This window comes from Falco biarmicus, chromosome 11 (assembly GCF_023638135.1).
Source record: "Falco biarmicus isolate bFalBia1 chromosome 11, bFalBia1.pri, whole genome shotgun sequence".
NCBI classification, from domain to species: Eukaryota; Metazoa; Chordata; class Aves; order Falconiformes; family Falconidae; genus Falco; species Falco biarmicus.
In genome coordinates this window covers 4331401-4337232 of record NC_079298.1, presented here as the reverse complement: position 1 = coordinate 4337232, position 5832 = coordinate 4331401, and positions in this window count along the sequence as shown.

Sequence of the window (5832 nt, the reverse complement as noted above, 5' to 3'; positions counted from 1 at the left end):
CCATGGCTTTCCCCACAGCCCTTCGCTTCATGTGAAAAGCAAAACTCAAGTGCTGGGTTAGGGAGGTGTCTGGTGGCTTGTTGCCCGTTTTCATTCCAGATGTGCCTATGCTACCTTCTACAGGAGGCCCACGCACTCCCAAGTTCAAAGGCACTGCAGGCCAGGCTGACACCAGGGTCTGCTCACCTGGCCCGGTGTGCCAAGGTCTGTGCCTCCACCCACGCTGCGCCCCCACCTCTGCAGTGGGTGAGTCTATCAACATAGGTGCGTGCACCAGAGTTTTAAAGTTTCTTAGGAACACAAAATGCAAACTCTGGCACCAGCTCTCCTGGCGTTAAGCTTTGCCAGCAACGCCCAGAGCACGCCTCTTTGATCAGCACAAGCCATCACAAGCACCCTGGCTCTTCTCAAACCTGAGCTCTCCAGCCTTCTGTTTCTGCATACCGCAAAACAAAGTACCGCCACCAGCGCCAACGTAGCTGCTGCCGGCCCGCAGCCGCAGGTATCCCTAGGAAGGAGATGTGTCCTGCTAAGGGCAGAGCAGCTCAGCTGCCCCAGCAGCCAGCAGCACATGGGACCCCCCGGCTGACCCCACTTCACTACGCTCAGTAACCAGAGCCTGCAAGCAAAGCCAGGGCTACAACGGCATGCGGCACTCCTCCTGAACGCAGCCTTTGGGGATAAGGGACCGAGGAACAATAGAGACTGAAAGACAGCTACCGCCCAGGCAAGCTCTCTCCCAAAGCAGAGGGGAAGGAGTGTGGCGAAACGCTGCGAGGAGCGGGAGCCACACTCCAGTAGCAGCTCCAGCGCGCTGCAGCCCCGCGACCCCACGGTGCACACCCCAGGGCTCCCCTGTGGCACCAACACCGCTGCCGATGCGTGCTCCTGCTGCGGCGCTGGCTGTAGTGCCAGCCATCCCCCACCGGTCCCTGCACCCACCTCTCAGGTCACCTGCGGCAGGAGGCTGCCCACCTCTCCCAGACGTGCCAAGGGATCCTTCTCCCATCACGGCTGCGGCAAAGCTTGTTCTTCCCACCAGGTAACTCGGCAGTCACTGGAGGACGACAATACTTACCTGCACCGCCAGAGCGCTGAAGGATCACGATTCTCAGGTGTGCCTGCGAGCACATGCGACAGCCTCTCGCCCGAGGCGCACGTACTCACTAGAACACAGCACAGCCACGTGCGCTCCACCCTTGCCACCCAACACTTGCAAAGGATCTTTTGATCTGCAGGCTCCCAGGAAGGCAGGGAGGCTTTGCAGCAGCTCCGCAATGCAGCCCTACTCATGTAGTTACCAGAAATTTATTTTGAGCTGTATTTCGGGATAGTATTTCAACCCTGGGACTTGTTTGCATCCTCGTTGCCACCTCGAAAGTGGCCCAGGACCTCCACACTCAGGGTCACAGGGGACAGAAGATGGGCTTCCACAAAAAAACAGCTGCCAAGAGCAGCCCACAAGCAACCTGCAGAGCAGCCACCCCTTTTAGCCTCTTCATCCAAGTCTCACACAGTGGTCCACCGTTACAGGGAACTGCCGCACTAAAAAACATGGAAGTAGCAACAGCCACCTCACCCTGACACGCTTCCCTCCTGCTCCCCACGGCTGCCCCACAAGGGCCACACCGGCTCACTGAGCCAGCCAGACCTCCAGGCGCTTTCTCAGCAGAAAGGGCAGCAGCCAGCCTTCTCCTTGTGCTCCATACAAGGCAACAGGAATCCTGCAACCTGTCGAGCACAAATCCCAAACACAACCGGGCATGTGCTAACTCAACCTGCTGAACGGGAAGGCTGCAGTTCACCCGATCCCATATCCCATTCACCTTCACCCTGCCCAGCAAAGAGCACACGAGTAAAGCAGAGCTCCATCACCTCTCGGGGTTCTGATGACCTTTGCAGCAACGTCTGACGGCTCAAGGACACCGCTGGGTAACTTCGGGCCAGCTCACGCCCTCGGGCAGCGAACCAACACACGGCAGCAGCCTCGGCTCCCACCGAGCCATCCCCACGGGCACCAGCCCAGCTGGGCTCTCCGGCAGCTCACCGCCCTGCCAACACGGGACACGCACCGACAGCTGTACGACGACCCAGAGCTGAGACGCTGCACACAGGTGACAGCCATGTAGCACACCAAGTCCACATGTTTATTTGCTTATCTTAAAGTTGTCATCATTGCTGAAACACGGAGAGAGAAGGAGAAAAAAAAAAAAAAAAAAAAAGCTGGTAAGTTCCTGCTTGCCTTTCTCTCTCCCGGGGAATGGAAGTGACAGCAGGCTCCAACCCATCTGTGGGGAACCCTGCCAGGGCAGTCCTGCACACCCTCCAACTCGAGCCGAAGCGCATGAACCCCTGCAACCCCGCAGACCTCAGTCCTGGAGAAGCAGCGACAGCCTGCAGGCCCCAGCCACAGCCCACCAGGGACAGCCACCGCTGCACCAACAGGAACAGACCCAAAGCCACTTCCTTAGCGAGAGCTCAGAATGTGAGAACAGCTTTGTTAGTCTACGTCCTCCTCTTGCACTGCCCCTTTTCACTCTCAAGTATTTCACTTGTGAAAGTAACAGACAGAAGGGAGGCAAACGACACCCCGACCCATCTCCAGCAAGGCCGTGAAGCACCATTCCCCCTGTCCCCAGCACAAGGCCACTCGCACCATCAGCTACACAAAGTGCACGAGAATTTTTTTACAAAGTGCCAGCTCTGCCATTTTGCTTTTTGGGTCTAGCGGCTGGTTCCAAGCTTTGGTCTCCAGCCCAGTACGCAGACATCTCCCACCTCTGAAGACCGTCCTGAAGTCACTCAAAGACCAACATCTCACTGGGACTTGGGTCAGACATCCAAGACAACAGAACTCCCATTACTGGCCTCTCCAGACCCGATCTGGCAACTGGACTCTGGCTGGGCATCGCAGACAAATCAGTACCTCAAGTCAGCTGCATACAACCAAATTAGACACCTATTGCCAAAAGAAAGTTGTTGGTTTTTTAACAAAAGGCGGCAAACTAAATCACAATTTTGTCATTAATCTATTTCTGCATATTGATCTTCAACACAGGGACAACAGAACACTAGTGTTATTTCCTTGCTCATCAAGCACCTAGATAAATCACCGTGCGGGGCTTCACATAAAGCCTCACTCCAACCTCAAGAGACAAACAGCATCATTACTAAGACAACGGCCAATTGTTTCTAACTCCTACCTGGAAGTCTCCTAGCAAGGGCAAACAAACAGTCCCCCCGCCCCCTATCAGGGCGCACCCCCCCAGCAGGAATATGACTCTTGGCTTTCCTAGGGCAGCAGCCAGCACAGCGGGGGACTTGCCAACCACGGCATCGGGACATGCGGTGCCTGCTCAATCACACCCTGAGCCCGGCCAGGAAGCTGTTACCTGGCAAAGGCAGACCACACCAGCAGCACAACATGAAGGGAACATGGTCCTTGCAATGATTTTAGAAAAGCAGCAGGTTAGCAAATGCTGGAAGTGGCAGCTTTAGGCATATGTCCCGCGTTTATTAAAAACAAGAGGTGTGGCTATGCAAACCAATCTCCACGGGCAAAGAGTCATTACAGTTGAAGAGCGGTCTCAACTCCTCGAACTGCAAACACCAGTATTCACACCAACTTCTAACATTTCAGAATTTACGTCCTTTCCCACACAGCTAACACTTGCATTTATTATCAGTCTTGTTTCCTCCCAGCATCAGCGGCATTCGACCTGTAAGATGAACTTTCATGCTCAAACCTTGCCATCGTTACATTCAAAAGATTTGCACCATGTGCTTCTCTCCGCTTCTCTCCAACTTTTTCTGCTGACCATCTTTTTCAAATTGTTCAGATTTTAAAAGGTCTAGTCCTCTGCATTTGGCATGACAGCAAAAGTAGCAAGCGAGAGGACAGAAAACATTACTAAAGAGCAAGCTCATTAATCGTAAGCCACTCAGGAGACATCTTCCCAAGGCAAAGTCCGTTCCTGGCAATGGAAACACCTGGGCACCATCACCACAGGCAGACTGGACCTCTTGGGGCAGAACCTAGACGAGACGCTATTAACCTAAGTGGTTACATCTCCATGTTTTCATGACATTTTTAAAAGAGCATGAAAATAAACCTTTATTTCAGTTAACACCCACCAATATTAAAGATATATGTTCACAGTTTTAGTTCTTGACACAAATGGACTGAAAGAGGCAAATTTACATCTATCAGAACAGCAGACGGACCAATTGTTAAGTACAAGCTGTCTTGAAAATCATAGGTGACATGCCATTCCGGGAAACTGCTCTATGCTCTAAAGCAGAAGGGAAAGCTCCTGACCAAGCCCAGCTAGCAGGGCCCCAAACAACTGGCTGGCTGGCCCAGAAGTCATCTGGAAAAAAAAGCTGAGTGGCAACTGAAAACAGCAAATATACAGTTTGGGTAAGGGGAGATTTTTATTACAGAGAAAGCTTTTCTGTGTTTCTGCGTATCGAGGCATTTATCTAATAGCAATAGCCAAGATGTCCCTAACATTGGAACTGCAACACGTTCTACCAAACCACGAAGAGGGAAGAGTAACAACTCGGTGCTGGACCGGCAACAGCCCCCACACCGAGCACCTGTGTAAGATCAGCTCAGAGTCAGGAGAAATGAACCAAGAGATTTTACCATCCACTGTTTGAAAACTTGCCTCCTTCTCACAGCCTGGTACTTCAAACTATAGGCGAGTGCACTAGAAAGTCTAACCCAATGATATTAACAGTGGCTTACAACAAAAACTTTTGTAGAAAATAGTTCAGATAAAGCAAGCCAGCTAAACACCACAATTAAGGAGTTTGATATTTCTTATTCAAAGGTCTCCAATACTTTTTGCCTGTCCTGTACAGCTTTTAAAAAAATAGGGCGTTACCTTTTGTTTTCTATCTACCTAGTTAAGAAACTACAAATATGTTATAAGCTGTCCAAAGTGTAAAACATTAAATGAGAAACCTGTTTCTAGCCTCCTAACAAATGCTGCAGATAAAAACCCTAAGAAACCCTCTTCATTAGTCATTGTCTCAACTCCTTTTGTGTACTGAAGTGGTAATGTTCCTGTTCACATGTATTAAATTAAACCTACGGCAAATTTCTACAGGGCAGGGGTAGAAAGGGTTTCTCACAATCGCTCTCCGAAAAACATTCACTTGTCAGCTAGCAATCAGAACTCAAACACTGCACAAAGCCAAAACAAAATTCTGATGGGAGAGGATACTGCTGGAGTTTTGTTTTGCATCTTTTTCTTGTATCACGCACAGATTGCAATGTCCCCGTCTGAAACAGTAAGCCAACGCTCCCTCCTGCCAGAGCCAGCCAAGGCCTGTGGTTTCTTCTTCAGAAGACCTGCCACTGCCGGAGCAGTGCTGCGAGTATATCAGGTACAGACGTACTCGCGTCCACGGACTCTGCTGCTAAATTCCACATCCCAGCCAGAGCAACAGCTGCCACCTTCCCCCACCTCCCAGCTCCAACAACAGGAAAGGTTACTCCAATCTACAGGGTACCCTCTCAAAGAAAAAGCATAGATAATTTAAAAACTTTTTTTTTTTTTCGGCCAACAAAGCAACTTGTACTGTTGAAGGAAGGAGGAGGGAATAAAGGTAAAATGGGTGAGTGAAAGGTGTAATACATTAATTTTTAAAGAACTGTTTAGACCAATTATCCACACATCATCACTGCTGGATCCATACACAGGTATTTAACTATAAACCAATGTGCTTTCAATCTTTTTCAAGTACCTGGTATCAATTTTGTATAAAGATTTTGTGTAAACCATAGATGAAAAATGACTGGTTTTCCAAGTCTGAAATTAAGCA